Below are 23,215 nucleotides of genomic sequence, written 5' to 3'. Positions count from 1 at the left end.
TGAGAATTAGCCATGACTGGATTCCCATCTCAGCTCTGCCATGCACAGGTTAGAAGATCCTAGACAAAGTATTGCATCTCTAAGATGATAAGGTAATGGAGTCACACCATGACTGACCTGAAAAAGGCACTAAATAGACAATAAATGGGAGACACCATCATCATTTTTTAAAGTTTATTTGAGACAGAGAGGGATCTCGAGTAGGGGAGGGTGGTAGAAGAGGAGGAGAAGGAGTAGAGAGAGAGAGAGAGAGAGAGGGAATTCCAAGCAAGTTCTGCACTGTCGGTACAGAGCCTGATGCAGGGCTTGATCTCACAAACCGTAAGATCATGACCTGAGCTGAAATCAAGGGTTGGACGCTTAACCAACTGTGCCACCCAGGTGCCTGATACCACTGTCATTTTTAAACAAAATATCTCACCTTAACAAGTTCTAGGTAGCAAATACCTAACAAGTCTAACCACTTACATTTTGACACTTCAAACACAAGGCAACGAGACACTTAACAGAGTAGTAAAAGGATATACTCACTGACCCTTTTAATTAGAGTCTGAGAAAAGGAACAAACAAGTATATCCTAGAAGACCCTCACCCGGGAAAAATGGCAGAGTGGGGGGTGACGAGCTGTGATAAAAATTCAAAAGCAGAAGACAAGCCATTTGGGTTAACCCAAAGAATCTGCTGTATCGATTGGAAAAGTACAACTCTAATTTGCATTTAAAGCCTTTATAATCCTATGCATTTGCTTTATTTCCTATATGGTGAAGCAATATCTAATGACTGGCCTATAGCTCTAGTCACAGGCAAAGTCCAATTTCTTAATAATTTCCTCCCGACTATCCCTCCAGGTGCCCATTAATTTCCAGTGAACATTCAACTGTTACAACTTAAAAGTCATCTGCTAAAAAAAAATAGCATTATTTTCATATAATGAGTACATCTGAATATTAATTCATGCTCAGCATGGCTATAATAAAAATAATGAAGTGTTTCTGTTGGTTATATAATCTGCAAAATCAAAGATATATTGTGTTTTCCAAAGAGGCAGTGTCATAACAAAGACCTGAATTGTGCTGATGTGCTCAGTGCCTTACCAAATCCCCATAGCCTTTTGCTATCTGGACCCACTCACACCCGCTGGAACTAACTTCAGCATGCAAACTGCACTCTTGGGTAAAATGGGCTCCTTTGGAAGTCGGAGTCTATCTAAGTACCAATTTAGTAAATAATTACTTTGATGCACTCATTAAAGACACTTTGGGAATGAGACTAAGAAAATGGAAAGGTATAGGTGAGAATAATAGTGCTATTCAGTAAGCCACACAAGAAAAGAAGGCACACCATATTTACCAAAAAGAACAGTCTATGTCAGTCCTGGCATTAACTTACTTATTCTCCACATCTCATTATATAAAGATTATCCACAAATACACAGATGAAGACAATGAGGTTCAAAATAACTTGCTGCAGACAGAGGGCTGATCACACCTAGTTCTAGGAACTGATCATTAAACCTAACTGATCTGAATCTAAAAGTCCTCAGCCCCATGTTGCCTCTAGAGGCTCAACTGGTTTTTTACTACAATCATTATCTAAAAAAGTACCTCTCAATCTTTAATGCACATCTTAGCACCTGTGAGTCTTGCTGAAATGCCGATTCCGGTTCTATCGGTCTTGGGTGAGGCTGAACCTATTATTTCTAACTAGTGGATCCGAGGAATTAGGATCCCAAACGGGTCCCAGAAAGCATATAAATCCCAGGAGACACGTGAGTAGTCTCTTAGAAGAGCTTGAAGGCAATCAATAACAGATGAATATTAAAACAAGTACATATACTTTGGACAGAACCAGAAATGAGAGTACATGTGAAGGTGCTCATTAATATGTGGTCCATACCAAAATATCAGGGAAAGGAACCAACTTAAATAATATATGAACTACCCTACTAAGTGTATAAAACTAACTCACTCATGCAAAGTTTCCCTTCCACCTAGTGCCTTAACACTGTGATGGAGTGCCTGGCCATGAAGCAACCTTAAGTTCAAAAGAGTTTGGCCACCCTACCAAGGAGAGAGGCTATTGCTACAACGTTAGATCACAGTTCCACTTTGAATGACAGAACCTAGCCTGACTTTTGAGGCTTTTTCCAGTTTACCTGGCAGCTGTTTTCATTTTATATTCCAGTAAGCACAGGGTTCCTTTCTGGCAGAAAGTAAAATATACTGAGCATGGATGGACCAAAGACCAATTCATAAATACCTGCCAGTTCCCTTTAATTTACCCACCATTCATCTCAAAGCATAATTTTTCTCCAGAACCACTGTGGTTTGAGAGCCTACTGACTATGCATTTGAGAAGTCTCAATAAGTAGCTTTTTTATTTATTATAACCCATGTGCAGTAAATCTGGTTTTTATCGACATACACGTGTGCGTAAGGATATAGGTACGCACACGCGCGCGCGCGCGCACACACACACACACACACACACACACACACACACACAATCCATTTTCTTTTCCAAGAACAAACCAAGCACAGCCTAATACTGATGGGATCTAGAAAGTTAATACTGCTAAGGTAACAGAACAATAAGGCTATAGTGAAAGGGTGTCTCTTGTGTCATAAGGCTTCGGAATTAGTCTTTGCTACCTGGTCCTGAGGTCCAGGCTCCTAACTCTCATCACTGACCTTTACCTTTTAGCTGCAGGTGCCGTTGGTGTACCCGATTGCCTAAATGCACACTGTGACCATCACTTTTCCCGCCCGAGCCCATAACAACTAAAATCCTCCTTAAGTATTTGCCTTTGGGTATTTTTGGTTTTCTGAGTTCCCATGTCTCATTCCTAGGACTTAGTGCAACAAATTTTGATTCAACTCACAGCAACTCATCTGCCATAATCAAAACACTACAAAAGTGCATTCTGCTCATATTCTATCATCTCATTTTTTAAAATTTCAAAGTCTGTTCATTAACCGTGAATGTCTAGCACAATAATGAGATACGAGTATCATGCCTGTTCCTGGAAACACTTGAACTGACACCATTTCCCATTTTATATAAAACAAACTTGAAGAAACAAAACTACTCCTCTTTTTTCACAAATTTTGAAAATATGAAACTGTAAAAAACAAATATTCTAGGAGCAACTTCATGAACTTCATGAAGATAAATGGCGCTTCTGGGAGAGTGATATCTACCTTACAATCCCCAAGTCCTATGGATTCTACGTCAAATCCATCCATTTCTCACCACACCAGCTACCATCTTGGTTAGTCATCCTCAAAACCCACTGAATAGCTTTCCACACTGCAAATTCCCATCCAACGGCGCTTCAACTTGAGGACACAACCATCAACCAACTGTAATGTTTCCTGGCTTCAAATCTATTAATGGCCTCCCGCTGCTCTAAGGAAAAACACCAAAAGACTCTTTTAGTGTGCAAGGCTCCACACTGCACAGAAGAGTGCCAGCCCAACACTTCCTCCGGCCAACCTTCCTTCATTCCTACAGGAGTTTGCACATGCTATTAAACCCTTTATCTCTCTCTAGTTAAGACACATTTATCTTTCAAATCTTACTTAACTCAAGCACCCACTCCTGAGGTGAGCCTTCCCCCACCCACCAGGCTATGTCACTTCCTTTGTTTTGGGCTCCTAGACCACTGTATTCCCTTTAGTTGTCATTATGCATTCACTTATGTAATTATTAAATTACAGCATCTAACACTGCACTGGGAAAATATACTCAGTAAATGATCATTTTAATCCACTTTATACTAGCTCATGAATAAGCGCTACCATGCTGACAGATAGGGATGCTTTTTAGAATTGCCAAGGTAAGATCCTACCTTTCCAATTAAAGACAGCATTACAGGATTCCATTAGGTGATTTTCTGGTTATATTCAGCCAGGAAAAAGGGCAATATTTGAGGAAAACTGCTGATCCTACTATATCTGTGACAAATGTTAATGTGTCATAAGCATTCGTAGCATCGATATAAAACCCAGTGAGATCACTGGATTAAAAAAAAAAAAAGCAGTCCAGTCCCTAATTTCCCCATTTCCAAATAAACATAATAAAACTTCAATTACAACTCTTTTCATATACAATCTAAGCAAATCAAACATACTGCCCCCTTGAAAAGTCAAAAAAATGTTCTTCACACCCTGGTCATTAAAAAGTCCCTCACATCACACCAGGTGTTTTCCTTAGATGCTTACAATGCTTGTCATTTTGAAATGTTTATCCAGGTCTAGACCTTCTGTAACTGGTCTTTGTTTTTCAGTTATGTCTTAATAATTTTTCCACAACTGGCTCCAACTCAAAAGACTACATGCCTTGTATCCTACGGTCAAGCAGGGCAGACTGAATTCCATAGAAACCAGGTGTCCAATCAAATAACTTCTTTAATGAAAACCGAGGCAATCGCATCAGCCAATGTAGACACAGTGAAGGCCTCATAAGTATATGCTGGATTGAATTCCTTTTGTTAAATGCTCTTGTAGTCTTCCTGTGACCTGACAACTCTTTAGAACAGAGATTATTTGGGGCGCCTGGGTGGCTCAGTCTCGGTTAGGTGTCCGACTTCAGCTCAGGTCATGATCTCACAGTTTGTGAGTTCAAACCCTGTGTCGGGCTCTGTGCTGACAGCTCAGAGCCTGGAGCCTGCTTCAGATTCTGTGTCTCCCTCTCTCTCTCTGCCCCTCCCCTGCTCGTGCTGTGTCTCTCTTCTCTCAAAAATAAACAAACATTAAAAAAAAATTTTTTTTAATAAAAAAAAGAACAGAGATTATTTGGGGCAGGCAGGGATGAGGGGTGGGGGTGGAGCCAGCACCAGAATGCTGCATTCCAGGCAATTCTGTGATGAGTAAATAAGACATGATTTCTCTAACAAATGCTGCCAAGAGTGCTGAAATAGTACAAAATGGGAAATAATTACCAAACAACATCAATAGCTTCTTTCAAACATTCATTCGTCATTGAATAAATATTTACCGAGGATATATGTGATAGGATATCCTCTAAGTGCTTGAGATAAATCATTGAATAAAATCCAAGATCCCTGCACTCATTAGCCTTACATTCTGGCAGGGGAAGAGGGACAATAAACAAAAGCACAGTCAATTTGTCAATCGTATTAAAGGTAAAAAGTTCCATGGAAAAAAAATGGAACTGTGTAAGGGGGATCAGGAGTGTTGCTATGGGTGGGAAGCATAAAAATATGAACAAAACTGTCAGGTATTGTTGAGGGGATGAATTCTGAGCAAAGACTTGAAGCAGGGAAGGAGAATGGACACATGACTATCTTCAGGAGGAGCACTGCCTGGGGGGATGGACAATGAAAGTCCTGTTCATTGAACACCCAACATGCTCAGGGAAACAGAGGATGGCCTTGTGGCCGGAAGATGGTGAGAGGTACTGGGTGGGGCCACACCATGAAAGACCTTGAACCCAGCATGTTCAAGGAAACAGAGGACATCCTTCTGGCTGGAGCAGAGTAGTCAGGGGGATGTCCTTGGGGCTGAAGCAGAGTAGTCAGGGGGAAGATGGTGGGAGGTAGTGGGTGGGGCCACACCTTGAGAGACCTTGAGCCTAGTGTCTGAACTTTAGCTTCTACTAAGGAAATGGGGGCCACTGGGTCCTGTACTAAATGCAGACCACAGGGAGGCAAGAAAGAAACAGAAGGATCTAAGGGGAGTGACTTCAGCCATTCAAGGAGATGAAGGTGATCCAGACCAGGGTGTAGCAGTGGAGGTGGTCGGAAGTGAGCAAATTCTAGATACATGTTACATTCATCGAGTGCTTCCTATGTTCCGGGAACTGTGATAAGCGGTCACTGGTCTGTCTCCTTGACGTCATCATCACTTCTAGCTTTTGTGGCAATTGGCTAAATAAAATGCTATCTATACTATTGGTTTTTCTTACAGCAAATATGTGGTTATCAGAGCAAACAAGCTGAGACGATTAAAAAAAAAAAGAAGCCCATATTTCTGGTCTTGCACGGAGTTTACAGTCATTTGTGTAAAAAATACAGATAGTCCTCAGTTCACACAATGGTACAACCAGAAAAATGACTGCGCAAAGCAAATCTTTGGGGAAACTATTTACGATTGTACCTTTGAAAATTTTGGTCCAAACATTAAAAACTCTACCAGTTATAAAAGTACAGAGAAATGGAAAAAAAAAAAACAGTAAAATATTTAGCTCCCTATAATTTTAAACATTAAGAACACTGAGAATTAAAGTATTTTTGTTCTTTGTAAAACACTCATCAGGAGCAGTCTGAACGGGGCCTGCCTTATCCTGCTGGTTATGTAATTCTTCCTGTGGAACGAGCACCCCCCTCTATGTCTCAGCAAACTGTCTCACTCCTACATTTGGCTCATTCTCCAGCATCTTCAGGGTTCTAGAATATCTCTGAGAGTTCCTCTAATGTGAATTTCTTTGCCAGTGTTACTTCCTCGGCAACAATCTTCATCCTCTGTGTCACAACCACATTCCTCATTTGTGGCGATAAGCTCGCCTCCGCTCGGTCCCTCTGGCTGCACATCCACGGTTTCTCAAGTGGCAGCTGTGTCTGCACTCCCACACTCAGACTCAGCATCTACAACTCCTCTTCTGTTCGATGCGAATTTCATTTCCAGGTTCCCCACTTTTCGTTTCTTTACCGCACCTCCATTTCCGTTAGCCAATTCCCACTCACCCATGTTCGCGAAATGTCCCATGCCTTGATGACAGGGAGACGAGGACGTAACTAACACACCTGCACGCCTACGGTCTTTGCAGAGCATGAAGAACACACGGGTGGTGACCGATCCCCACGGACTCGGGAAGAAGCCACATGACTGGTCACTGATCATGCTGTGCGTCTGGTACCTATCTGATGGGGATTCGTACACCGAAGAGTGAGCAGTGACGTCTGTATTTGACACAGTTACTCATAAGCTATCGTGGTAAATGAAATCTGAACCATTATGTTGGGGTATGGATGCCGTTTAACTAAGCCATGCCAACACAAATGGTGCCTATCACAAGGATGCAAAGCCCAGGCCACCTATGTTTAATTGAGAACCTACTAAAGACATAGCAACTTGAACATAGTATATTTGCAAGGTAGAATTGGCAGAATTTGCTGACAGATTGTAGGAAAAGAAACCAGAAAGCTACTATTGAATAAATTATAGCTGTACAACCGAAAAAAAAAAATCATCACACTGGAGAGAAACCCTATAAATAAAGTGAAGGGTCCCCCGCCACAGATTTAACCTTTATGCCCATCTGGAAATTCGAATGGAGAAACACCCTATGACTATATTCTTAGTATAAGAGCCTTCAGTCATCATTCAGCCCTTAAGAGTACATTTTTTTAATCCACACTGGTTTAAAAAAAAAAAAAGACACACTGAGTACCTTCTTTCTGTGGGAAAGCCTTTAATGCATACTCTGTCCCTAGATAACATCAGAGAGTTCACACTGGAGAGCAATGTTGTAAATGCAGTGAATAAGGAAGAGCCCTCATATTATCTCTATGGACATCAGAGAATCCACACAGAGGGAAAAACTGTATGAATATAATGATTACAGGGAATATTTCAGCCAGAAGGCTAGCCTTTTTTCACACTAAAGAATTCCTATGATAGGGTGCCCGTGTGGCTCAATCAACTGAGCATCCGACTTCAGCTCAGGTCATGATCTCACAAGTTTGTGAGTTTGGGCCCCGCATCAGACTCTCTGCTCTCAGCACAGAGCCCGCTTCAGATCCTCTGCTCACCCCCACCCTACCCTCTTTCTGCCCCTCTCCTGCTTGTGTGCACGCTCTCTCAAATAGATAAAGATTTTAAAAATCTTTAAAAAAAAAAAAAAAAGAATTCATATGACAGAGAAACTCTGTGCCCTTCGTCTGTGTGGAAAGGTTTTAATTGAAAAACACGAGCAAATTTGCACTTGAGACAAGGTCTATCTCTGTGATCACTGTAGAGGGCCTTCAGGCGAGCTCCAGGCCTGGTGTAAACAAGATTATTGCCCCCCAAAATCATAATCTTTAAGAAAGAGGGCAAGATGATGTTTACCAGGAGGTACAACTCTCTTGGAGAATGCCAGGTAATACCTGCTAGAAAAGCATATCAATGGGGCGCCTGGGTGGCTCAGTCGGTCGTGCATCCACCTTCCGCTCAGGGCATGATCAGACAGTTCGTGAGTTTGAGCCCCGCATCGGGCCCCGTGCTGACAGCTTAGAGCCTGGAGCCTGCTTCGGATTCTGCGTCTCCCTCTCTCTCTGCAGGCTTGCACTCTGTCTCTGTCTCGCTGTATCTCTCTCTCTCTCCCCAAAATAAGTAAACATCAAAAAAACTTTAAAAAGAAAAGCATATCAGTGAAGAAAGCAACTGAAATCCACTACTCATAGAGCAACACTTCTAAAACATGGATGGGCTGGGGCTCCTGGGTGGCTCAGTCGGTTGAGTGGCTGACTTCAACTCAGGTCACGATCTCGCGGTCCGTGAGTTCGAGCCCCGTGTCGGGCTCTGTGCTGACAGCTCAGAGCCTGGAGCCTATTTCGGATTCTGTGTCTCCCTCTCTCTGACCCTCCCCCGTTCATGCTCTATCTCTGTCTCAAAAATAAATAAACGTTAAAAAAAAATTAAAAAAAAAAAAAAAAAAAAAACATGGATGGGCTGGCAAGGCACACGACCACCTCAGTGTCAGGAATGAAGAGCAATCTTCGTTCCTTAATCAACATTAAAGATCTCACCTGAGGAGACATTGATCCTAACATCGAGTCTTCAGCTGGAGCTCACAACAGAAAACCCATCCAGGGAAGCCACTATGAAGAACCCAGTGCTACCAATAATTGCTGAGTGACATATTACTGCAAAGATGCAAAATAAAGATGAAGGGCTCTAAGAAATGTTGAGTGTGGAATTTGGTAACAAATAATAATAAAATTATAATAATATTAAGTAATAATCAATTAAAAGCATGCTCCGCAATAAATTGGTACTCTAGGAAGGCAGTAAAAGTTGTTGAAAACCTAGTATGTTGCTTTTTATTCTGATATAAACCACGAAAATATGCTGAGTGAAAATGGGCCATTTTTTCCATTAATAATCCCTCCCTGTTGATCAGTTAGATGGCTCCTGCCGTTTATGCAACACTAAACATAATCATAAATACTTAAGTTAATCGGAAAATGACTCTTTGCAACTGAAAATGTAGAATACAAAATAATGCACTTTTATTAGAGAAGGGCTAGAGTAGTAACATAAGAGTGACGAGAAGCCTAGATTAAATACATAATTTATTTAAAAAACTAAATTGGATTCCTGTATCATGTCATACACAAAAAAATCAGTTGTAAGATTTAAAGATTTCTTTTTTTAAGTTTATTTTTTTATGAGAGAGTGTGAGCAGGGAAGGGGCACAGGTGGGAGGAAAGAGAACAGCAAGCAGGCTCCGCGCGGTCAGCACAGAGCCCAACGCGACCCTCGATCCCGCAAATTGTGAGATCATGACCCAAGCTGAAATCAAGAGTTGGATGCTTACCCCATTGAGCCACCCAGGCGCCCCAAGATTTAAGATTTAAATTGTGAAGGCAAACTTTAAGACTTCAAGAAGAAAATACAGGTGAATATCAGTATAATTTTACAGTAAATGAGGATTTCTCAAGCAAGACAAAAATAACACAAAAGAAGAGATTAAGAAACTCAACTTTATTAAAATTAAGAACCTCTATTCAATAAAAGTCACCATAAAGTAAAACAACAACCCCAAAACTATAAGAAGACTTTGGAAATTCATACTAGAAACAAATTCACACATAAAGGATTTCTAAAAATCACTGAGGGAAAAAAAGAGAAAAATAGGCCCAAAACACGAATAGCCTTTCAGAAGATGAAATACAAATGGTGAATTACAGGACAAGAGGTTCAACCAAGTGATGGCAACAATGTAGAAAAATGGGAACTCTTATACATGTCTAGTGGGAGAATAAATCGTTAAAAACCATTTTAGGAAACAATTTGGCACTGATGTTGAAAACACATGCCTTGCAACCTGGCAGCTCCATTCCTAAATAAATTCCCCAGAGAAGAACCTTATTTATTCCTCTGAGAACGCACGCATAATAATGTGCATAACAGCACCAGAATCCTGAATGAGAAATGGCACCAACCATCACATTCGACAGAAGAGGCAAGAAGAGGAACGGAATCGGCAATAAGATGGGAAACCAAGGTACTCAGCTGCAAGGAATGGGTTGAGGTAGGCACTTTGGAACGAGGTCATCAACGGCCCACGTGTGCTGGAAAAACTCTCTTCTGTGGGGCCTATCGTGAGATTCCGGAGCAAACATGGCGATCTCAAGGGGCCACGCTGAGCTGGACGTCAGTAAAATGGTCACAAGTCTTGGAAAAAGAGAGGAGCCATCACATCGAATTCTCCTGAAGGACGCCAGATTCCATACGCGACTAGTTATGGATTCCTGGCCACAAGACATATGCTTTGTACTAAAACTGAAGTCACTGAAGCAAAACTAAAGACCCACAATCTCACACACGCAGAACGTGAGGGTGTGTCAAAACCCAATGAGGCATGGGAAGCACCAATGACTCAATGCTTCAGAAGCTTTGGGAAAAATCTCTTCTCCTGAGTAATAGTTTAATTTGCAGCAACAGGAGCCCTTTGGCACTGCAGAATGACTACGCGATCCTCCGTTCCTTACGGGTAAATGAACCGAATGTCCTTCAAGGTCCCTTCCAGCACTCACACTTTATGGTTCCATGGAAAAGATGAAACAGAGAAAAGAGAATTCCGCTCTAGTAGAAATTCAAAGACAGAAATGAAGCATACCTTGTACACTCTTACCGCAAAAATTATCGCTAGCTTCCTCTTTTTTTTTTTCTTTTTCTTTTTTTGGTAGAGGAAACTAACAGATACCTTGTTAACATCCTTAACTGTTGAGGCTGCGTGTGTGGTTTTATGCAAGATGACAGTGACGCTTTGTTTTTCGTCTCTTTGACCTATTACAGAAGTCGTCTGTTGCTCAGTGCTAATGACTGTCGGGCCAAAGTGCATATATCAAATGGCACGTCACAGCTGATGAGCCGTGAGGGCGGCGTTAGCATGTGCCTGGGTAATGTCAGCTGAAGGAGAGCTGGACAGAAACACCCAGATACTGGAGACAGTCAAGACATGAGACCTTTTCTTCATCTCCGAGTCACTAGGGGTACTATGCAAACAGAAGTCGCAAGGCAGAATGTTTCCTCTGAATATATAAATATGTCACCGACGCCTTTCTGGTCCCAGTTCAGTAGAAATAAACACTGCTATCAGAGAGGAACTTTACCTTTTTCATCCTGATACACTACAGCAGGCCGGCCATCGGTGCGGAGTAAATTTGGTGCACCAGTAAGCTCTAAGGAAACCATCCAGTTTCTCCAGGACCTGCACTGTTGTAACCAATGGAGACTCTGCTGGTCTCACAGGCCATCAGCAAGCCTTGATGACACGAAGTTTCAGCCTCCTACGAACTATGACTTAGCAAAAATAAAAGCTGGAATCATCTACAGAGCTCTCGAATGCCTTTCTTAAATGCCGCAGAAACCAACAGAAACATCAAACAAGGTATAGGTAAGCCTTTACCCTTAGGAATAGTCACAAATAATGAGCACATTGCAATAGGTCTATGTGCCCCTTGGAATTTCGCATACCCAAAACGTAAATCTTTCTTAAATCCCCCCCCCCAGTTTTTGCCATCCCCCATTGTTTCTCATCTCCGTTAAGTAGCACTGTCCATCAAAGTAACTAAAAGCAGACATCTAACTTCCTTCTACTAACTCCTGTGTCCCTTCAACCTGCCCTCCCACTGCCCAGGCCTTACGCAAGTCAACCCATTCTCATGATCTCACGCCCTGCACCCTCGATTTTCTCCACCTCTACAACTCTCTCTCATGTCTTTCTGCACGTTGCTCATTACAATCCAGCCACACGTCTCCCTTCTATTTCTCAGACGTGAAAAGCCCTGTTCTGCCTTGCCTGTTTTTCCCTTTGCAGAAATGTTCTTCCTCCAGACCTTCACAAAGCCTGCTCCTTCCCATTAGTGAGGTCTTACCTTAGCGTCCTCTCCGTCCCTTCCTACCCAACCCCCAGGCACACGACTCATGTTCTGCGATTGTCTTATTTAACTGTTTTCTTGCTCGTTGTCTTCTGCCTACCTTGTTTATACTGACCCCCAGTGCCCAGCACATAGTAGGCATTCATAAAGGATATCTGAAGAACAAAAGAAAGAATGGATTCTTTCTATGTCTTCAAAAGGAAAAGGAACTACCATGTATTACCTACCTCTTCCCGAGGGGCACCTAACGACCGTGAAGCACCTACATCCCAGGTACTGCGCAATTCCTCAGTGACGCATCAAGGCAAGGCATATGTCAGTTCTACTTAGCAACTTCTACTCATCACAGAGCACAGCATCTGGCTCAGAACACAGTCAACCAATGAGAAAAGGAAGAGCTCTAGGAGTTAAGTACTATTATTATGCTCCTGAGTATGAGTAAGTGCTATTAAGGCAGCTACTTTACGGATAAGAAAAAGGCATCCTGACGGTAAATCGCCTGCCTGTGGTTACCCACCCTGGGGTGCGGTGGAATGGGGCCAAAATCTGGGTCCGCCTGACTCGAAAGCCTATCCTCAAACTTCTGCATGTACCGATGTAAAATCATCGCACCAGGAGTCTGGCTGGGCAAGTGAAGGAATCTACCAAGAAACTGAACCTCATCCTCCAATTTCCCTTTTATCAAATATGTCTGGAGGTGCCTGGGTGGCTCAGTCAGCTGAGCGCCTCTTGATTTCGGTTCAGGCCCCATGTCGGGCTCTGCACGGACAGTGCAGAACCTGCTTGGGACTCTCTCTCCTTCTCTCTCTGCCCCTCCCCTGCTTGTGCGCTCTCTCAAAATAAATAAACTTTAAAAAATATATATGTCCGATGATGTGGCTATAGGTAAACTGAACAAAGTCATTATATGCAGACTGAACTGTGTTAGAAACAAAACCAAATGAAAAACGTATTGAAAGTAACAGTTTGAATGGAGGAGTAGCAGGAAGCGGTGAGAGGAGAAAGAAGGCTGGATGTATCATTAACAAGTAATTAAAAGCCAGTCAATAGTCAGAAGTGAGACTAAGAAAGGGCAGTCTAAAGTAATGCCACTCAACAGATTTTTAAGAAAGGACAGAGAAAAGAACAAAGTAGAAGACAGGAGGACAGAAGAGGAAAATGGACCCGTTTAACTTCCACATCGGAGATGGAATAATACTAGTTTAAAACTTTTTCTGGGCTACTGTAGAAAAAAAAATAATGTACTGACATTTGCCATATCCTTTGGAACTCATCAAAATACGTGATAAAATAAATTTGTTGGCTTAGGACTCAGTAGAGTCCCTTCCTCTTCAATTATCACTTGCCTCAGTTTCCACACTATCCTAACACCCAGAAGAGGGAGTAAGAAGTAGGAGCAGGGCACGTGGTGGCTCAGCTGGTTAAGCATCCAGCTCTTGCTTTCAGCTCAGGTCATGATCTCACGGTTCATGAGATCAAGCCCCTACACAGGGACAGATCTGTCTGTCAACACGGACCCCGCTTGGGATTCTCCCTTTCTCCCTCCCTCCCTCCCTCTCTCTCTCTCTCTCTCTCTCTCTCTCTCTCATAGATATATATTTCTCTTCCTCAAAAATTTTAAAAAAGAAAAAGAAATAGCACCAGTGGCAAACCAAGATGGGGAAGGTCACAGGCACACTCTGCCCCAGGAGCAGAGAAGAAGGCAGTACTCTCTGTAGGGAGCTGCAACACTGTAATGAAACCCAGCAAAAGTTGGCCTGATTTTTATTATCGCCCTGCATAAGCGATTCTCAACAGTTAGGGAATACACTCCCTCCCTCCTGGTGACTGCTCCTTCTACTACATTCCCTCCTCGCACAAGGTGGGTCACGGAATATTAGACCTGCTGAATTACTAGAGGAAACACACACACACACACACACACACACACACACACACACACACGGGCTGATATACTAAACAGCACAAGAATACCTCGCCAATAATTTATGGACACAGATACAATCCTATCATCAATCAGATCCCACCTACAGAAGGAGTGAGGTAAGTCAGGACCTATTCACCCATAAGACACATGAAAAATCCATTCCAGTATCCTGATACGACATATCCCCTCTATTCTCTGGTGAAATTTTGTTTCAAAATGTGTGTGTGTGGGGGGGGGAAACATTGAAACTACCCTTACAAATATCACCTAGAAGAATAAGAGTTTCTGAGAAACCATGTGGTAAAGGAAATTTCTTTGTTCCTGTTATAGATCTTTGAAAATAAATCTCTGAAATATTTCTAGAGCTGTGACAGAACAAAAATTGGAATTAAAAAAAGATAAAGGAAATTAAAGAGGGTCTAACATGGCCTGGAAAATATATGAGGTCATATATGTAGAATCCTAACAGTAGAAACCGCTGACAAAAATTTAGCATTTAATTTAACGTTTATCATAAGAAGGCCAACTTGGTAGTAAAAAATTAGATCTGGAAAGGCAACATATTTCAGACATTCTCCCTGTCTGTTTCACGCCAGATAGAGACTGGGTTTGACAGATATATTCAGCAACAGTAACATCAACAGAAATGTATCTGTTTCTCTTTTCCACTTAGAAAATAGCATGCATAAAGTCGAAGCCTACGTTCTCAGCTCTGAAATGATCTGAAACTTCTCCTTGGCATTGAAGATTGCCACATATAGAAAGATCCCTGTTAAAATGCATCTTAATATGTGTGCTACGTGTAAGAATGTTATTCTCTGTCACACCTATACATGGGTTTGGTGGAACACAATAAAAGAAAGAGCTATTAAAGAAACGAGAGCTCCTATTTGCACCTAAAACAGGAAAATCAAACACAGAGACAAGCAGAGTAATTTAGCACTTAATAATGTCTCCCTGTCACCGGGCTGGTGCTGAAGCATAAAGTATTAAGAGACCAAAGAGAGCGCCCCATGAGCTGACCCCTTAGGATTCATTCTGCAATTATACCAGAGTGTTCTACCTACCGTACAAGCCATTGATGAGACGTTATGCCTCTATGAAAAATTAAATGTATTTATTCAGTCCTGCTGGTCTGAAATATTTAGTATCTATGCAGAGCAGATGAGACCCATATAGAAGTATAAATATAGGTACACATCATGCATAATAGACTGGTTGAGATTGCGTGCATATTTTAGAATATTCGAAGTCTACCTTCTCTTCTCTGAAGAATGGAAGAGGCCACAGTGAGCAAGTGGTACAGATTCTCACAGATCCACACTAGACTCGGATTGTATAAACCACATTAAGACCCTGGACAGATAACTACTGGGTACTAATAATCCCAACACTAAGGAAGAATACCAAAGATGGAGAAGTAATTTCAGAGGCAATTTTAAGATCTGAATCTACATGCCCACTATATATAGACACACACACACACAGACACACACACATACACATATACATACACACATATACATACATATACACATATATGTATATATAGTAATTATATATTATATAATAACAAATATATTATTTCAAGATAAGGAAATTTCAGACACTATGCATTCTTGTGCGCATGCAATCACTTGCTCTCTCTCTCTCTCTGTCCTTCCCTCCCTCCCTCTTTAGGTGTTACACAGACATTTCTATGACCTCCAGTAAGTGCATTCTTCCTGTACTGCACAACCCAGGACAAATTTTCCAGAGTGACCAAAAAAAGCTAACAGCATATATTGAACAGATATATTGAACGTAAACCACCCAGAGGAGAGTAAACAAGACAGTTTTTAGCAAAATCACGGAACATGTAATGATACGATTCATAGAAACTATCTCAATCTTGTTTCTGAGATATGTTTTGTTTGATATGGACCTCGCCACCTGCACGTTTATACAAGGGCTCATAGTGCAAAATGTGTAGGTATCACATTTTTCTACAGATTTATAGATTCCTTTTGGAAAACAGTGAAATAGTAGTTGACAGTTTCAGCCTCCGATTTATGTCGGTAACTGGCAAACCTATTAAATTCTGTTCTTGCTGACTATAATAAATGTAAGTCTTTAATGAAAACAGAGATTACCATCCAGCGTAGCAGGCCCCCAAACCTCTCTATTTTCATAGGCTTCCAGTAATTTATCTCACTTTTCTTGCAATCAGTGAATATCTCAGCTGAGAGCTCTTCGTTGACCTGGGAATGAATCAACGATCCGGTAAATTCAACCTGAGCATGAACCTCTACCCGGTAAGAGTCCAGTACGTCCGTGCTGTAGAGACTGAGTACGCATGAAGTAGCAAACGTCAGCCCCGGTGTTGTTTTCACGCTGTCTACACAAGCATCATGCCGATCGGCAAAAGGTTAACGTGCACATGAAGCAAATTCATGATGTAAGTTTTCGGGCTAGATTTCAGAAGGCTTAGCGCTGAACTCGCAAATGCCAGTTTACAAAGGGTCAAGCATAAGAAGCGGCAAAAAACGCTCCCTGGATAAAGGGAGACACACAAAATGCCTGTCACAGACACCAGCTGCACAGGAAGAGCCCGCTGGAGTCTAATCAGACACCCAGGCTGGGAAGCCCTTGTTCAGAGCACTTCTTGGTTGCACGGCCCCCGGCGATTCACCACCTTTCATCCTCAATGGTTTTCATCTGCGAGGTGCAAGCAATAACATTACCGAATGGTCAGTTATAATAAGTTGTCCGAAACACACAATTTAATTTAGAATAATAAAAAATGTAAGTGGGGGGAGCATTACTTTTGGGCTAAACTCAAGAGTTTAGGGGCGCCTGGGTAGCTGACAGTGCAGAGCCTGCTTGGGATTCTCCCCCCCGCCCCCCACCACCCCTACCCTGCTTCTGCTCTCAAAATAAATGCCCTTAAAAAAATTTTTAAATAAATAAACTCAGAGTTTAAATGCCAGTTACCAGCTCTCTTTACGAGTCATGGTGACTAGTATTTTCATCTATGAAGTGAACACCCACCTTAGATGGCTGCTGCGAGACATGAAGGTAATCAAAAATATATTTACAAACTACCCAGGACAGAGTACTCAGAATATAGAAGATTATTAAGTAGTAATTGTTGCCTCAGGGGCAGCTGGGTGGCTCAGTCGATTGAGCGTCCGACTCTTGGTTTCCGCTCAGGTCATGATTTCGCAGCTTGTGGGTTCTGGTCCCACACTGGGCTCTGCTCTGAGCATTGACTCTGCTTGGGGTCCTCTCTCTCTCTCTCTCTCTCTCTCTCTCTGTCTCCTCTCTCCGCCCCTCCCCCATTTGTGCTGTCCCCAGCTCTCAAAATAAATACATAAACGTAAAAACATACTTGTTGCTTCATCCTTTCTATTTTTGTAAGGATTAAGCTCACTCACTCAAGACGGACTTCCATCAACAAGACAGAACGAGTTCTTGCGCCTGCAAAGCTTACGCTCCTCAGGGAATAATCAGCAGATGAGCTGTCACAAAAGTGAACACCAGGCAGTGATAAGAGCCAAGAACACAGAAGGACAGGGACTGACACCCTGAGTAACGGAGGGGGTCGGGATCGGCCTCTCTGCTGAGAGGACACTGAACCAAGATCAGACAGTTGCAAGTTAGCTTGTGGCATATTCAAGGCGGAGATTCCAGGGCAGCAAATACAACAAGTCTGCAATGGGAAAGGGTTTGGTGAGCTCAGGAAGAGCAAGGGGGCGGTGGGTGGAGAGGAGGAGACGAGCACAGGGACCAGGCGGAGCACCGAGAGGGCCTTGCCGGCCATGGGAAGGGCTTCGGTGTTCAGTCCGAGCAGCACGGGGACCATGGAGGGCTGTGATCCGGGGAGTGACATGGCTCATTTCGCTTGAAAAGAAGCACTCCGGCTTCCGTGCTGGGAGCAGCACTACCAGTTGAGAGTTGTTACTGAAGCTGAAGCAAAAGAGGATGGCGTCCTGTGTCAGGGTGCTGCCTGTGTAAACGGTGGGAAGTGGCCACAGTCAGAATATAAGAAGGTAGCGTTGACAGAAAGTGGGACGGAGACGGTGAAAAGAACGATTACAAGCTTCTAGGCCTGATCGGGGAATGCTGCGGGAAAAAGCCTGCCAGACGGCAGGGAAGACGGGTGTCAAGTCAACTTTGGACACGTTGGGTTTGGGAAGACCTTTATCCAGATGAGACTTCAAGCAGGCAGCTTGGAGAAAGGAGTCTGGAAGTCAGGTCCTATGTGACAGCTGAAGATAAACACTTCAGAGTCACCTGTATGACAAGGTATTTAAAGACCCTGACGCTAGGGGTGCCCGGGTGGCTCAGTCGGTTAAGCATCTGACTTGGGCTCAGGTCATGATCTCGTGGTTCGTGGGTTCGAGCCCCGCGTCAGGCTCTGTGCTGTCACCTCGGAGCCTGGAGCCTGCTTCGGATTCTGTGTCTCCCTCTCTCTCTGCCCCTCCCCCATTCACGCTCTGTCTCTCTCTGCCTTTCAAAAACGAATAAATGTTAAAAAAAAAAATTTAAACATGAACCCCGAATCCTGGGGCTCACCAACACCAGGAGCTTGAGAGGGGAACATGAGGAGGGTGGGAAGATGGAATTTGACAGAATCCTAGGGAATCAGGGCCATGGGCTACAGGGGAGGAGGAGCACCAGGACTCAGCCGGATAAGTGAGTTGCAAAGCGGAAGTCAAGCACCAAGTGAGAAAAAGGCTAAAGATTACCATCTTGGGATTCTCTCTCTCCTTCCCTCTGCTCCTCCCCTGCTTGCTCTGTCTCTCCCTTTCTCAAAATAAATAAACTGAATTTAAAAAAAAAGGGGGGGGGGAGCAGCAAATGGTACAGCAGCAGAAAGGGAATATGGAATAAAGGAAGGAAATATTTGGGGCTCCTATAATATTTCTGGCATTCTTCTGGGCACTGTGGAGAGAGGTGATCAAAACAGACAAAACTCCTGCGGTCTGTCAGTAATGCCGGGGAAATGATACGAATACAACAAAGCAGGCGAGGACAAAGATATAACGGGAGTTGATATTTTATACGGGCATATAGGGAAAAGCTCTGTGATGACATTTGTCTGAATGAAGCCAGGCCATGATGATATATATCTACGAGAAAGTTCTAGGAGAGGTACTGTTGACATGTTTGAAAACTATATTATCAGCTGTTTGTAGGATGGTGGGAATAGTCCTGAAAACACCCAACAGAGGAAAAAGCTTGTGGGGAGAGGGGACACAGGTGCACGTCCACGTGTCGAGAGCACAGGTGGAGAGGTCATGGCCTCAGGCAGGGCAAAGGTGGAGTTAAACATCCTGACAATGTCTGCAGCCAGCAACCTCAAAGCACTCAGAGTCCACTGGGGAGACAGAAGGCAGAACAGGTAGGTGTGTGATTACATTGGAGCATACCTGTACTCGGGCATCATGACCATACAAGAAGTGGACAGAAGAGGAGCAGAAAGGGGTGAGCCACCTGCGAGTGTAGTCCCGGCCTGCTGCACGTGTAATAGACTTCTGTAGAGCCCCTCCACACCTGCTATCTAGTTTAATTCATCCCAATACTACTTGAGGCATGCTGGAAAGGCTGCTACATTCGCCTATTAAAAAAAACAAAAAAACAAAAAAAAACTAGGGGCACCTGGGTGGCTCAGTCAGTTGAGCGTCTGACTTTGTTCGGCTCAGGTCATGATCTCACGGTTTGTGGGTTCGAGCCCTGTGTCGGGCTCTGTGTGGACAGCTTTCTCAGAGCGTGGAGCCTGCTTCGGATTCTCCTTCTCTCCTTCTCTGTGTCTCCTTCTCTCCCTCTGCCCCTCCCCTGCTCATGCTCTGTCTCTCTCTCTCTCAAAAATAAACATTAAAAAATATCTTTTAAAAAAAACGTACCTCCACAGGGTCAAGGTATAAACTACAATGTAAATCTTGAAGTAGACTGACAGAAGTCCTCACTGGGACCGTGATTCACAGCATCCATCACACCAAAAGGGCCTATGCCTCTCTTTTCCTAGACTACACTCTTCAAGGGCAAGGACGATGGCTTATTCTTGCTGCATCATACCTGGAATATTACAGATTTTCTCAATAAGTGATAGACCAGCAAATGAATAAAAAGGTGTCAATAAAAAATAAAAATGAGGGGCACCTGGGTGGCTCAGTCAGTTATGCATCCGACTTTGGCTCAGGTCATGATCTCATGGTTCATGGGTTCAAGCCCCATGTCAGGCTCTGAGCTGTCAGCACAGCTGAGAGCCTGCTTCAGAGTGGGTGTCTCCCTCTCTCCCTGTGCCTCCCCCATTCATGCTCTGTCTCTATCTCTCAAAAATAAATGTTAAAAAAATTAAATAAAAATTAAAAAATAAAAATAAAAATCAGGGGTGCCTGAGTGGCTCAGTCAGTTAAGCATCTGACTTCAGCTCAGGTCATGATCTCACGGTTTGTGAGTTCGAGCCCCGCATCAGGCTCTGTGCTGACATCTCAGAGCCTGGAGCCTGCTTCCGATTCTGTGTCTCCCTCTCTCTCTGCCCTTTCCCTGTTCGTGTTCTTTCTCTCTCAAAAATAAATAAACATTAAAAAAATAAATATCAACGAAAGTCCAGTCGAGATAAGTTAAAATACCAAGAAATACCAAATCTCCCACTTTCTAGCTACTTAATCTTAGAATAATTCCCTTCAATGAGACTCAATTATCTTATTCATACAGAAAAAAAAAAAAACCTACCCTTGCTATATCGCAACGATTATCATAAAGATAAAATTAAACACATGAAGCCCTTTGTAAACTGGGAAGTACTATATAACACTTGGTTATTACTAACATCCACATAACTGGTAACTCAGACAAGCAACACAGGTCATGAACAAGGTCACGCACAGTTTTAGCAGTGTGGCAAACCAACTAGCGGTGAGATCTGATCACCTGTAAGAGCTTAGTCTGGGTCAATATCATCCATGAAAGACCGCGGTGTTAAAAGAAGAAAAAAAAAAGGCTTAACAACAAATTAAAACCATATTATGAGGAATACAAATACCACACTTGGCTTGGACAAAGAAATTATGAACCTGCCAAAGGTATTCCCCAATACTTTCATCTACAGGTACCTGGCACTTAAAGCTTCACTGGTTTCTGATATCCTGTCAAGGATGCTCAATCAAAAACTATCAAAAATGCTCAATTCAACACCTTTTTTAAATATTTAGGTTAAAAACTTGCCTAAGAGGACATTCGATGTCTACCGCCTTTGTACGTCTTTTAAAAATCCAAATCGGGGGCGGGGGGGGGGGGGCTCCTGGGTGTCTCAGTGGGTTAAGAGTCTGACTTCAGCTCAAGTCATGATCTCATGGTTCATGAGTTTGAGCCCTGCGTCAGGCTCAGAGCTGACGGTGCAGAGCCGGCTTGGGATTCTCTCTCCCTCACTTTCTGCCCCTCCCCAACTTTCTCTTTCTCTTTTTCTTTCTCTTTCTCTCTCTCTCTCTCCCTCCCTCCCTCCCTCTTCTTCTCTCTCTCAAAACAAATAACATTACAAAATATTTTTAAAAAAATTAAAGTCCAAATGGAATTTAGATGGTCTCTTGACTAGTTTCTTAAGTCTCTTTATCACGAAAATTGGGTTCATTCCTTCTTCCTTTGCATGCTCCTTAGAGCAAATAAAGATATATTAAAACATCCTTTTCTGTCCTTTCTAGCAATCAAAAGGTGTCAAGGGCATATTACAAGCCAAAAATAAATTTCATGTGAATAAGGAAAAAGAATTTCCTGCCTGGGATTCTTTGGATTATTACTGATATGGAAAAATAAAAACCAAGAAAATACCCTCCCTCCCAGTTCATGTTGAAGGTGTCTTGGCAAAATATGATTTAGCCAAACAATAACTGAAATACAACCTGAAGCAGTATTTCTCTTTTGAAATAAACGAATTTTCCAAATTATGTATCATCTTTGTGCTAATCTAATCAGATTCTGCAAAAACCCAAAGCATCATGATTTCTAGTTGACAGTTCAAGGTTACAGAAACCTCTGGATCCTTTGCTCTGCCCCTCTGTGGGTCAATTACAGTTTAAGTTGTCAACTCTAAGACCCACCTAAGATATCTTGGACTCTGCCTTTTACTTTTGCTGTTAGCATAACCAGCAGCAGGTTCTCTTCTTAAAACTATCTTCTCTCCCCTCCATCACCAGAAGGTTCTATCCACCTCTCTCCTGCTACCCAAACACCCCGTGGCACAGTCTTTGTTCTACAAAATGTTTCTCCTTTGTGTGTTCTTCCCATGGTGCAGCACGCTTGTGACTTATCTACAATGGCCAGCAAGGACAGCTTATTAAGCTGTCATGTGAGTCCCTTTTCCTAATCAGCTCTGAAAAGAGGAAGTCTCTTGTGCAACAGAAAATAATGAAGCTTCCAACCCAGCAGCACCTTGAAGGTCTGTGACATCTGAGTGGGCTCCATTTCTAATGTTTCCTTCACCTAGTAGTTATTGTAACAACCTCTTTCTTCAAAGATTGCCCCTCACAGGGGCCGTTCCACAATAAATGGGCAGGACAGGAAGAGTGGGCACTCTGAATATGAAAGTCTGTGTAATTTAAAACTCCATGGCAGATGGAAATGACAAGAAAAGTGAACCTGTAACTAAAAAGCTCATTTTAAAGAAACCATTATTTTTTTTTTCAGAAGCCCAAATGCTTTATTCTTCCTGCACTGTTTAATAGTTTTGAGGGCTTTTTCTTTTCCCTTCTTCTCAAGAAATCTCACAGAAAAATCAGAAAAAACATTTTGTGGAACTATTTATGACAAATTGTGAATCATTTAAAGATTTTTCTCTTCCAGGGCATCTGGGTGGCTCAGTCAGTTGAGTGTCTGCCTCTTGATCTCGGCTCAGGTCATGATCTCACAGTTCATCTCCCACTGAAATTGGCAATCAAATATTTTAAATTTTCCATGGCTTGGCTGAATCAACAAATTAAACCAGTGGCCATTAGGGGTGCCTGGTTGGCTTAGTTGGTTAAGCGTCCAACTTCGGCTCAGGTCATGATCTCGCGGTCTGTGGGTTCAAGCCCTGCATCGGGCTCTGTGCTGACAGCTCAGAGCCTGGAGCCTGTTTCAGATTCTGTGTCTCCCTCTTTCTCTGACCCTCCCCTGTTCATGCTCTCTCTCTGTCTCAAAAATAAACAAATGTTAAA

The 23,215-nt window shown here is 42.7% G+C and overlaps 1 protein-coding gene across 7 annotated transcripts in view; it reads right to left on the bottom strand.

Moving 5' to 3' along the window:
- The window catches only part of RYR2 (ryanodine receptor 2), a 749,501-nt gene that overhangs the window by 548,237 nt on the left and 178,049 nt on the right, over positions 1-23,215 (bottom strand). The window lies entirely within an intron of this gene.

The sequence above is a fragment of the Acinonyx jubatus genome, chromosome D2, assembly GCF_027475565.1.
Source record: "Acinonyx jubatus isolate Ajub_Pintada_27869175 chromosome D2, VMU_Ajub_asm_v1.0, whole genome shotgun sequence".
In the NCBI taxonomy this organism is placed as follows: domain Eukaryota; kingdom Metazoa; phylum Chordata; class Mammalia; order Carnivora; family Felidae; genus Acinonyx; species Acinonyx jubatus.
Note: the sequence above shows the minus strand (reverse complement) of the source record. Positions and strands in the feature narration are given on the sequence as shown.